The 12,168-nt window shown below is 44.8% G+C and overlaps 2 pseudogenes; one reads left to right on the top strand and one right to left on the bottom strand.

Annotated features, from left to right (window-relative positions):
- Nucleotides 1–4,472, top strand: part of LOC113622981 (NADH dehydrogenase [ubiquinone] 1 beta subcomplex subunit 8, mitochondrial pseudogene) — a 30,812-nt pseudogene extending 26,340 nt beyond the window's left edge.
- Nucleotides 4,473–7,335: 2,863 nt separating this feature from the next.
- LOC113622980 (amino-terminal enhancer of split pseudogene) lies at nt 7,336–10,742 on the bottom strand (annotated as a pseudogene).
- Nucleotides 10,743–12,168: the final 1,426 nt, after the last annotated feature.

Below are 12,168 nucleotides of genomic sequence, written 5' to 3'. Positions count from 1 at the left end.
TCCCTCTCTGGTCCGAGCCTAAGCCGGGACCAATCAGCGGGAGAACACAACCAAATCTATAATTTACATACGGGGAAGTGGGAACCTATAAAACTGACATATTCGCGCCCAAAAGGGTTCCTTCTTCGACCTCCTGCGTGAGGACCAAGGAACCCCGGTGCACCGGCCTTCAATAAACCTCTTGCGTTTTGCATCGGCTTCCGACTCTTGTTGTTTCCTGGGCGAGTCGAAACTCCTAGGAGACCGCGCAGGTCTAACAAGTCCATTTGTATATGTTTGTTGGCAGTTTAGCTTTCTTCATTTTTGAAATGTCTGTTCATATCCTTCTCCCAGTTTTAACTGGGATGTTGATATTTTTCATATTTATTTGTAAGTGCATTTTATAACTAAAGATATTAACCCTTTGTGTCTCACGTACATTGCAAGAGTTTTTCTAGATTTGTTTAACTTTCTTTAGAGTGTCTTCTTCTGTACCAGTGGTCAAATACGTCAGTTATCCTTTTGGGTTTCCAACATTGGTGCCATTCTAGGAAGGACCTTCTTCACTCTAAGATTATAAGACTGTTCTACGTTTAACATAGTACATTTTATTATTTTTTTTTTTACATTTCAGATTTTAGTCCACCTACTTTTTTTTTTTAATGTGAGAAAGTAATCTAACGTTACTTTTTCTCACATTTTTTATTGAATTGCTCCAATGCCCTTTTCCCAATTTTAAATATTACTGATTCAAAATGAAAGCACTGGCGAAGTTTCATTAAGAGCACAGAGCTGGGGGGCGGAGAGGTCTGGATTTGCTCGCTGAGTGCTAGCTCTGCCTCTTCCCTGATGTTGTGAGGTTTTAATGGAGACAGTTTATGTGTGGCACTGGCACCCAAGGGGAATTTACTAATGTCATCATGTTGGGCACCTTTATGGCTTAGTAGTGGTAGCACTAATGGATTTTTTTTCTTTTTTGGACTCTCTTTTATTCTGTTGATCTGTTTGCCGGGATTGTAGTGCTTTAATCTTTTGTAGTTTGTTAGAGTATTTTATTATCTAATAGGCAAAATCCCTTCTGTGGACTTTAACTTTTTGTAAATAATTTTAAACATCTTTTTTATTGCACATATAACAGTGCTTTTCATTGCTTCCCTTCTCTTGTCATTAGTTATTATAAAAGCATCTTAACATTTTTTAGTATTTTGAGATTTACTACTTAGGATTTTAGTATTCAGAATGTAATTCTAATTCAGAATTTTACAAAAATATTGCAGACAATGGATTTCAAAGAAAAAGTTGAATGGTTTAGGGTTATTAGGATTGGCTTGATGTATCATGAAGAAGAAATTAACTTGTTATTTTCCATTGCTTCTGAGAACCAAATGAGGAAATAGGCTTAAATTGCAACATGGGTTTCAGTTAAACAAAAACAAAGAATTAAAAAAAGAAAATGTAAGTCTGGCTAGGGAGTGAAGCATACTTTCAAAGAAAATGATAAACGCTCTTCTGGGATTTGGAACATCTGGTTCTCTCTTATTTCTCTCTAGAATCTTGTCCTGTGGAGGGGAAGGGAATGAATTCCTGCTGATTGCTTAAGGGGCTTTCTAACTTTAGGATTACATGAATGTTAACCTTTAATGCAAGCTATCCCGCATTTTGGGGACTTTCCATGCATGTCAGGAACCAAAGTGCCACCATTCTCAGCAGAGAGTCTAGTTCAATCATAGTTTTGCACAATAATGTACATATCTTAAAACACTTATTTTTCTTTGTTTTAATCAATTTCTCTTGACTTGTCATTAGAATTTCAAGCATACTGCTGAATCATTATCTCTCTCTTTTTTTTTAAAGTCTTTATTGAATTTGTTACAATATTTCTTCTTCTTTTTTTTTTTTATGTTTTGGTTTTTTGGCCACAAGACATGTGAGATCTTAGCTCCCCGAACAGAGATCGAACCCGCACCACCTACATTGGAAGGTGAAGTCTTAACCACTGGACCTCCAGGGAAGTCCCCTGAGTCATTATCTCTTAAAACATGTCTCTTCCCTTGTTTATTTTCTGCACATGCGCAGTGGGACAGGAAGCAGCAGGAAACGATCCCTCACTGACTACTGTCATTCAGTGCTCTGCAACTTCTTCTGCTGCATGGTTTATTTATTTTTTTAATTCACACACACACTCACTTTATTAATGCTCTGCCCAGTCTAAAGCACATTACTGATGCTGCTTTACATTTGAGGAAATAGCAAAATATCACCAGTGAGCTGGAAACAGAGAAATAATGGAGACTTAGGGCATTGCAGTTTCCAGAAATGTCTTAGTTTTCCAGTAACTTCATTGCTTTGGATTAACATCAATCAACCAAATATTTCTAGAGTTAGTCTTATAGTGGGTGTTGTGTGAGATTCAAAAGAAGTATTTATTTATTTAGTTATTCATTCATCATGTAGCAAATGTTTATTGAGAGCCACCTGACAGGTGCTGGGGATCTACTGGAAAGAAATTACACATAAAGGTTTCAGTCTAGCCAGGTTGGCAGATGTAAGTGTTATGAGTGCTATGAAAAAAAGAAAAGCAGTCAAATTTATTTATTCAACGTACCTTTCTTGACCCACCTCTGCTTCGTGTAAAGCATTAATGTTACATACATTGGGAAGTGGATCAGCAGAGGCTTCCTGTGAGAGGAGTTGAGCTGCCAGCTGAAATGCAGGGACTTTCTGAAGTCGTAGGTGAATGAGTTGCCTTTGTAGTGTGTGAGCCAGATGTCACCAGGGAAGCACTGGCAGAAATTTCCCTCCTGTCTTCCTACTGCCTGCCACCCTGAGAGCCGCACTTCACATGGACTGCCATTTCAAGGGAAGCAGCAGGAGCAACTATGGAAGCCACCTGAAGCTGGCAGGTGGAGAGGTCATCAGAAGAACCTGCAGTGGCTGTGAAGGGAAAAGGAGGCAGAGAGAGAAATCCTCCCAGCCACGGAAGGTTCTGAACAGGCCCAGGTGAGGGTCTCTATAGGTCTCTAAAGCCATGTTCCTGCTCTGTGCTCTGAAAATGGGAATTTCGATATCTTTTCCAACTTAGGTCTAAACCCTAAATCCCATCAAGAACTGTGCCTTCCCTCCCCTCAACCAACCATTCATTCCAGCAGCCATCAAATCGATCAGCCAAAACCTCACGTTTCTCACATTGGCTGGCCTTTCTCGTCGAGCTCTTCCTCCATTTCTTTCCCCTTCTGGATGGTTTCCAACCTTGGACGCACATTGGAATTATCTGGGGGGTACTTGAAAATACTGGTGCTTGACTTCCATCCCAGAATTTCTGACTTACATGGTCTGAAATATGGCCTGGGCATCATGATTTTTAAAAGCTCCTGAAGTAACTATAATGTACTAAGAAAGTTGAGACTCGTTAGTCTAAAAATTAATGTGATCAGTGCACCATCTAATTTATCAAAAGAAAGAGAGCACTGCTAATCATGTTCATGTGTTTGTTGGGAAAAAAAAAATCACAAGCTTAAATTAGAACCATAGGGTCTTTTTTTGTTTTTCTAAATTAATTAATTTATTAAGTTCTGGCTACATTGGGTCTTCGTTGCCGCGCGCAGGCTTTCTCTAGTTGCGGCGAGCAGGGGCTACTGTTCGTTGTGGTGTGCGGGCTTCTCGTTGCGGTGGCTTCTCTTGTTGCGAAGCACGGGTCCTAGGCATGCGGGCTTCAGTAGTTGTGTGGCTCACAGGCTCTAGAGCGCAGGCTCAATCGTTGTGACACACGGGCTTAGTTGCTCTGCGGCGTGTGGGATCTTCCCGGACCAGGGCTGCAACCTGTGTCCCCGGCCTTGGCAGGTGGATTCTTAACCACTGCACCACCAGGGAAGCCCCTGAACCATAGGGTCTTAAATAGACATTTGGTTTAGGACTGTTGTCTATAAAGAGTTTCCAGGGAAGAAGATGAAGATGGCAGCGGCTGGGGGTTGGTCCTGGGAGACTGAGGGCTGCAGAGGACAGGCTGAAATGTGGTGTCGTTGGGAGCACAGACAGCCTCCCACATTATAAAGGACGTGCTCCCAGGGCCCTATCCCAAGACCTCAGAAGAATGGGCAGCCGCAGCCACGAAGTATAATATGCGGGTGGAAGATTATGAGCCCTGGCTGATGATGGCATGGGGTATGGTGAGGGATCCATGGTGTGTCTGGGACCACCCAGACCTGAGGTTGAGCCAAGTCACTGGGACCTGGACGTGTACATCAGGAACTGTGTGCACATGTCCCCCATGCCTGCTTCTTGGAATCTCGTGTGTAAGCAGCTCTTCAACTTCGTGGCCTTCATGTGGTTCATGTTTTGGGTGGAGGAGAATTACCCCACCCACCAGCCCATGCGTGGAACCAAAGCAGCATCCTTATACTAATCTGCACCTGGAAGGGGTCCATGATCCCACAAAAGAGCCTGAGCTGGTGGTTTACTATGAGATCTGGGGAGGCTTTGTGCACCCTAAGTAACTCCCTCATCCTTAGAGATTGAGCCTTAATGAAATCCCTAATGAAACAGTGGTGTGGAAGGAAAAAAGAAAAGAAAAAGAATGAAAGAGGTTCTAATCCAACTGTGGAGTTGTCTTGTAGAAACAAGTCAAGAGGGAGGCAGTACAGTGTTAAGTCTGTGGTGGTGTCATCGACTGAGTGTTTTTGTCCCCCTTGAATTCATATGTTGAAATCCTAACTCCCAATGTAATGGTAAAAGGAGGTGGGGCCTTTGGGGGGTAACTAGGTCATGAGGGTAGAGGCCTCATGAATGGGATTAGTGCCATTACGAAGAGACCCCTGAGAGCTGTCTCTCCCTCTTTCTGCCATATGAGGATACAATGAGAAGATGGCAGCCTGAAACCCAGAAAAGAACTCTCACCAGTATCCATTTGGTTTCAGTATCTGCTTATTGTTTAAGCCATCCGGTCTGTAACACTTTTATTTTAGCAGCCCAAGCTGACTAAGACATGTTGTGACAATTAATCAAGGAAGCTGGCGTAAGGTAAGGCAAAGAGTTGTAAACAAGCATTGTCTCGTTGGATTCAGCAGGGGAGGGCTTGCCCAGGGTTTTATGAGAAATTTTATATGATTTAATCATTTCCTTCATTTGGGCATGTGAACAAAGATAGCTTAATGCATTGAACAGTGACAGATAGTCCTATGAGGAGTTGATTGCCTTCTTCAGATAGCTGAAGGGTTGTGTCATAGAATGAAAATTAAATTCATTGTTTGGAGCCAGAGGGAAGAATGAGGATCAAAAAGGAAATGCTACATGGAAGCATATTTACATTCAATATGAGGGGAGAGATGTTATCTTTTCAAAATGCTGCCAAGTAGTGAAATGGGCAGCCCCGAGAGGTAGAGACATTCTTGACTCACGAAATATTCAAAGATTGCAAAATCTTTTATTGGTTATTCTGTTTGTGAGAGATGTGTATATGTTAGAGAGATGGTAGGAAGAGTCATGACATCCACAGTCAATGTGATGTGAATGCTCCTGTTTAAACATGTACATATGGGTAACACATATTTAACAGTGTAGAACTTATATTTTTCTTTATTAAAAAAATAAAACCTGAAATGAGAAAAGAGAATGCAGCCAAGGTTGAGGCTTGGATCCTATGAAAGTCAGGACATGGGTAAGAGTCTTTCTTCACATCTCTATTCCTTACACTGCTTAGTGTCCCTTAGGAAAAGTGGCCTAGGATAGGGTTGGCAATCTACCATGTACATACAGAGGAGGGGCTTGGGTCAGCCATCAAAAGACTGAGATAAAATGCAGTGTGAACTTGATGTTCTCTAACCTTTCTGTAGCGTTCTCCTGCCTTGCATGAACCCTATTCCTTGACCCTCGAATCTCCAAACTATCATGTTGCCTTTCTACTGTCCAAAGCTGACCCCTACCTTCAGGGTGTCTGCTGCAGAATGCCGTCTGTCTCATGCCTGTAACTCAGTCCCTCCCCCTCCAACCTCCTCTCCAAACTTTCCAGTCTGTTCAATCTCCAAAGATGATGATCTGAGAAAGTTATATCAATATTAGTGTTTTGAATGGCCACTGGCTCACCTATCCTTAGGAAGCAAGAATGTAAGTGGAGGTAATGTAAGTGGAGGGATATGTGTGGTGGATTTGGAGGGTAGAGGTTGTGCGTGGACCTGGGCAGAACCTTTTTCTTGTCCTCAGTCCTAGGGCCAGGCAACCTGGAAGCCCATTTGCAAGACTGCCAAATTTTGATTTGATTTATAGGTATAGAGATAAAAAAGTGCTACCCTTCTTAGACAAGGATTTCTTTCTTTCACAAAACCGGGAGTGTTATAGACATCGTTCCTGTGTTATATCAGGAATAATTTCTATGAATAATAACTATGAAAAAATTCCCATAAACAGTTCAGTTTTAGCTTGGAAGAGAAAGTAAAAATGGCACATCTTCAAAGCAGCAGAAGAAATATTTGCATTCATAGAAAGGACATCATCTGTTTCCTGTAATGAACACCACTCTTGCAACACCTATGGGGCTTAGGGCTTCTCTTAAGAATTTTATTTCAGTGGAATGCCTAAAAGGATGAAACTGGAAGCTTTTTAAAAATGTTTAAATTTTATTTTGGCTGCGTTGGGTCTTCGTTGCTGCGTGTAGGCTTTCTCTAGTTGCAGTGAGCGGGGCTACTCTTCATTGCGGTGCGCGGGCTTCTCATTGCGGTGGCTTCTCTTGATGTGAAGCACAGGTTCTAGGCGTGCGGGCTTCAGTAGTTGTGACTCGCGGGCTCTAGAGCACAGGCTCAGTAGTTGTGGCGCACGGGCTTAGTTGCTCCGCGGCATGCGGGATCTTCCCGGACCAGGGCTTGAAGCTATGTCCCTTGCATTGGCAGGTGGATTCTTAACCACTGTGCCACCAGGGGAGTCCCCAGGAGCTTTTTTCTTAAGAAAAAAATAGCAATAGATTTTCTTCTGTCTGGGAAGATTTTTTGAATCATTTTCCCCCTGGTTTTTATTTTTATTTTATTTACTTATTTATTTATTTAGAGTATCCTCATCTTTATTCGGGAAGGGGAGAAAGGGAATTCTGGGTTGTCACCCACCCTACCCTGCTCTGGGGGCTAAGCTTGCTGTCCCCAGCCCCTGTTTCTTTCGTGGGTGAGGGGGGAGGACCAGGTGGGCGTGGGCATCGGGAACTAGTGGAGGCTGAGTGGGCGGGAGGGGGAGATGTGGTACGCCCAGGGCGGGGAGGGGCAGCTAGCATTGTGTTTGCATGCAGTGTCAGGGTGGGAGGCCAGCTGTGCCCGGAGGGGCCGGCAGGAGGACTGTCAGTTACACGTGTGTGAATCGGGGAAGTGCAGGGGGTGTTGGACCTCTTGAGGTTCTGCTCCCTTCTGAACTGGCCTCCCACTTGCACCTCCAGGCCTCAGCTTGCCTAATCTGTGGTATGAGCAGGTATTCACCCTTTGAGGCTGAAGGGGAGGAAGAGGGAGGCAGGGAGTCGGGGGTAGGAGCAAAGCCAGCGGGTAGCACACAAGCAGGGTGAGGGCCCCAGCAGGCGGCTACCATAAATACTACCAGAGTTTAGCCAGTCCCGAGCTATAATGTGTCTTGAGCTGAACCTTCGTCTCTCTCTCTGTGTCCGACTCCCCTTTGTACTCCACCCTCCACATCCCAGCCACCCACTAATCCAGCTTCTCGCCATCATCCTCCTGGTGGGTGTCACTATCATGCCCGTTCTTGTATTCCTTGGAGAGGTGGGCCGAGGAACCCAGCACAGAGAGCGAGAGGAGGCCGGTGTCTACGCTAGCTGCCAGCAGCGAAGGGGGCTGCAGCCTCCCAGGCAGTGGGGTCAGGGGCTGGGCCAGAGTCCGCAGCTGGGACAGCTGGTGGGCTTGGAGCTGCTGTCGGCTGATGGGGTTCAGCTCAGGAGCAGCGCCCTTCTTGGCCCTCTGCTCTTGGGGAATGTAGGGCCGGACCTAGGCACATATCCCATTCAGCCTCTTGAAGATTTCAGCCTGCTTGTGCGTCTTCACGTTCAAGCCGTAGGACATTTCGTAGTACGTCACTGTCGACTTTAAAAAAAAAAAAAAAAAAAAGGGGCTTCCCCGGTGGCGCAGTGGTTGGGAGTCCGCCTGCCGATGCAGGGCACACGGGTTCGTGCCCCTGTCCGGGAAGATCCCACATGCCGCGGAGCGGCTGGGCCCGTGAGCCATGGACGCTGAGCCTGCGCGTCCGGAGCCTGTGCTCCGCAACGGGAGAGGCCACAACGGTGAGAGGCCCGCTGGACAACGTGAGAGTTGCGAGTTAAGTTTTATCTGGAGCAAAATGAGGACTGCTGCCCGGAAGACAGCATCCCAGAGAGCTCTGAGAAACTGCTTCAGAGAGGCAGGCGGGAAGGTCAGTATACATGTGATTTTGGTGAAGGGGATACAGGCAATCAAGCACATATTTCTGCAGAAGGTTGCTGCTAGTCTCGTGAAGGTTACTGCTACTCACAAGGAGCAGTTGTCACCGTGAAGGATTTTAGTGCTTTTCTAAATACGAGGAGATACAGGATCTGGGCCCGTAAAATTGTCTCCTGAAACTATCTATCTGAAGGCCTGTTCTGCCAGTTTTTCCCAGAGCACCCAGTGCCTCATTTCTGCTCTCCACCTGAACTCCTTTCAGGGGGTGTTGAAAGTCAGCAGCTGCAGCAGCGCATGATTTAATCCTTGTAGGGGTCGATGGCAACTGCCAATGGAAAATGCCAGTTTGTAGTTGACGTCACATAATGACTCTGCATCTCCAGCTTCTCGCTGGCCTGCCTGTCACATTTGAGTTTCAGACTGTGGTACTGAGCTTGCAGCAGCTGAAACTCGTCTTTGATATGGTGGCGGGACTCTGGGGTGGTGAATTTGAGTTGCTGGGTTAGGTGCGATGAGCCGGATGCCTGCTTTGTGGAAACACCTTGTTAGTCGCGGTGGGGGGCGCGGAATGCTTCCCAGCCGTGCGCCCAGGCTAGGACTGCTCGTGGCGCCAGGTGGCTGGGCCTTTGTCCAGGAGGCACGGATCCGCAGCTCCTGGGGCCGCCGCCGCAGCCTCTGGCGCCTGGCCTCACCCGCTTCCTGCTTCCTGGTTTTTAAATTCTGTCTTTTACATGTCTTATCCAAATTTTGTCAGTCAGACTTCTCTCCCTCCCCTAAGAGCAGAAATAGGTCTTTTCTGTGTGGAGGTGGTTTTTTTTCTTCCATTGGGGATCAACTCTCAAGACAGGATGTGGGTAAGAATAGCAAACGTCTGAGAAAGCGAGCTGCAATATATTTTATTTCCCCCCGCCATAATCAAGGACTAGCAGTCAAACACAAGTTAAAATTTCCTCCTCCTCAACGCTGTCAACCTCACTTCTAGAAATTCTTCTGGGAAATTTTATCTGGTTGACAACTGGAAGAATAACGCAACACACATGTTCACACACATACATGTTCATACACACACACAGCCTAGCTCTCCCTTTGGCCTCACTTTTGCTTTCACAGGCATTTATGACCAGTTTGAAAGGGGACTTATAGTGAGGTGGCAATGTCCTAAAATCTCATTCTTTGAGGAGCATGGCCCCCAGTAAGTGTTACCACCTGAAGTCGCATGTTTCCCTCGTGTTGTGTTCCTGGGTTGGCCAAGCCACAGAGACTGGGCAGGAAAACGACCCATTGGCATATAGGTAGGCAGGTTCACTCCTGATTATGTAGAATAGATCAGGGCTATCTTTCATGTATTTATGAATTTATGAATCACTGGGAATCTTATTAACGTATAGATTAGAATTCAGTGAACTTCTGGAATAGGGCCCAAGAGCCTGCATTTCGATGTGTTTGCAGGGGGAGAGGTGAGCTCCTCTCCTTCTCCTCCAGCCATCTTGAGCTCCTCCCCATGGAGTCTGCATTTCTAACAAGTTCCCAGGTGATGCAGATGCTGGTGCTCTGTGGCACAGAAGAGCACCTCTCCCTGACCTTCTCTTCTCTACCTTCCCATCAGAAAATTTTAGAACTGGAAGGGATCTTGACCATCTTGTTGAATTACTCCTAAAATACTGGCCTATGGAGTGGTCTCATCTGAACCACTGGGGGAGCTTTAAAAACCTAGACTCCCAGAAGTTCTGATTCAGTCCCAGGCATCTGTATTCTTTCAAAGCTTCCCAGATCAACTGGAGATGAAAAAAGGCTTTGAACTATTAACTGTCTCCTTTTATAAATAAGGAAACAGGTTGTGAGTGATTACGTGACTTGCCCAATAAGACCTAGTTAGTGACAGCAATGGGACCAGAACTTAGAGACCCTTTCCAGCTCACCGCCCTCCTATTTCCTCTTTGGCTGCCCAGGGCAGTAGCTTATGCTAAGAAACGAAAGCAACTTCCCACCCCAATTCTTTAGGATGAATAAAAGCCAATTCCAGTGCTGTTTACTGGCATGCCATTTCACCCAGAACATTTTCCTCTGCTGGAAGCAAGCCCAAAGAGGTCTAATGGGCATTTGTGTCTATCCTACTCTGGCAGAAAGTTGCATGGACAAGTGCACTGTGGGACCAGAAATGGACGTGTTTCACATCATATTCTCCTGGGAGATAATTTCATACTTTAAAAGGTTTTTGTTCCTAGGTGTTTTGGACACCGAAATATGAAATATGAAAATATCTGTGCTTTCAGTGGTTTCCATGTAATCAACAATCCTAAAATTGACATGTTGTAATCCTTTCTTCCTAGAACCTGAAGCTTTCTTGTTTATTTTCATCTCAGCTGCCATAGCTCCTGGATTGGGTTGCCTTTATCTGGTCTCTTTAATTTTTGGTGAAACACTGAAACTTTGCACGAAGTCAACTTCTCCCTCCTTACTGAGCTCTGCCAATTCGGAGAATGGAACTGTGGTTTGGGTTATTCCTTCTGTCTGGGTAATTCCTGCTTTACCATTGTTGGTTCTTTGTCTTTGAGAAGAAGAAAATCTCTATTAATGTTAAAGAAAAGTATATGCTGGTCTTGTTCCACCTAAATAGCCCTGTTGTCCAGTGTAAGGAAGTTTCCATGCTTTACAAGGGTTTTCTCTGCAGTATCTGCATCTCCAAGCTGGACCATCTCCTCTCCACTTACAGTGAGATGTCTCAGCCAGAGAACCTCTCCTACCCAACCTGAAGCCACTCTGGGCTGCTCTGGCAATTAGAAACTCCAGCCTCTGGTCACCCCCCGAAGGAATTTCCTGGTAAACAGGACATCTTGTGACCCATCCTTGGGTTTCTCTGCTAGAGACAAATCTATTCTTGTCCTATGGATGCTGCCTCTAGAGAAAGAATAAACATAGAAAGAGCCTTCTTCGAGTGAATTTTCTTTCTAGAGCAGCTTTTAAGCAAGTGGCCTGAGACTAATTCTTGCTTAGGGACACTGCAGACATTTTCAGGGCACTGACTTTCAGCAGGTGCTTTCATTATACAGTGGGCTTAGCTTGGACTAAGAATGAGATGGCTGAGTGCTAGGCTCAGCTCCCCTCTGCATGGTCAGATGTCCTAGAGAGCTTCAGGCTTGCCACTCTTATAATGGGGATAATGTCACCTGGACTATTTAAAATGAGAGCATGAAATGGAAATCCATGGGACATCCAGATGTTTGAGGATGTCCTCCAACATCTAAGACAAAAAGCAAAATAATCAAGGAGAAACCTCCCAGAGGAAGCAGAGGCAATTCAGCAGCAGAATACTTTGGAATAAGAAGATATGCTATCCATAATAAAATTACTTAGATGCTATATAAAGATGGAATATTCAGAAACAGCAAAAAAAAGCTTTTTAGAAATTAAAAATAAGATAGCAAATAAAAATTTAAAGGGTTGGAACTTAAAATTGAGGATACCATCAACTTTAAATTGTAAGTGGAGCAAAAAGACTAGGAGATAGACAATAGGAGAGAAAACAAAACAAAATAAGAGATCAACCCAGGAGGTCCAACATCAGTCTAATAGGTGCCACAGCAAGCGAGAACAAGAGAAAATGGAGGGGAAGAAACTATCAGAGAAAGAATACAAGACAATTGTCCAGCACTGAAGGATAAAAGTTTTCAAATTTAAAAAGTTCACTGAGAACCCAGCAAAATGGTTGAAAAAAAGATCACATCAAGGCAGATACTTGTGGCATTTTAGATCACTAAGGATAAAGCTAAAGCTTTTGACTTCTTGACTTCAACAT

The sequence above is a fragment of the Aethalodelphis obliquidens genome, unplaced genomic scaffold (genome assembly GCF_003676395.1).
Source record: "Aethalodelphis obliquidens isolate GAN/ISIS:26980383/991018 unplaced genomic scaffold, ASM367639v1 scaffold10, whole genome shotgun sequence".
Taxonomy (NCBI): Eukaryota; Metazoa; Chordata; class Mammalia; order Artiodactyla; family Delphinidae; genus Aethalodelphis; species Aethalodelphis obliquidens.
The sequence above is the reverse complement of the archived record's forward strand: the minus strand, read 5'-3'. Positions and strand labels throughout refer to the sequence as shown.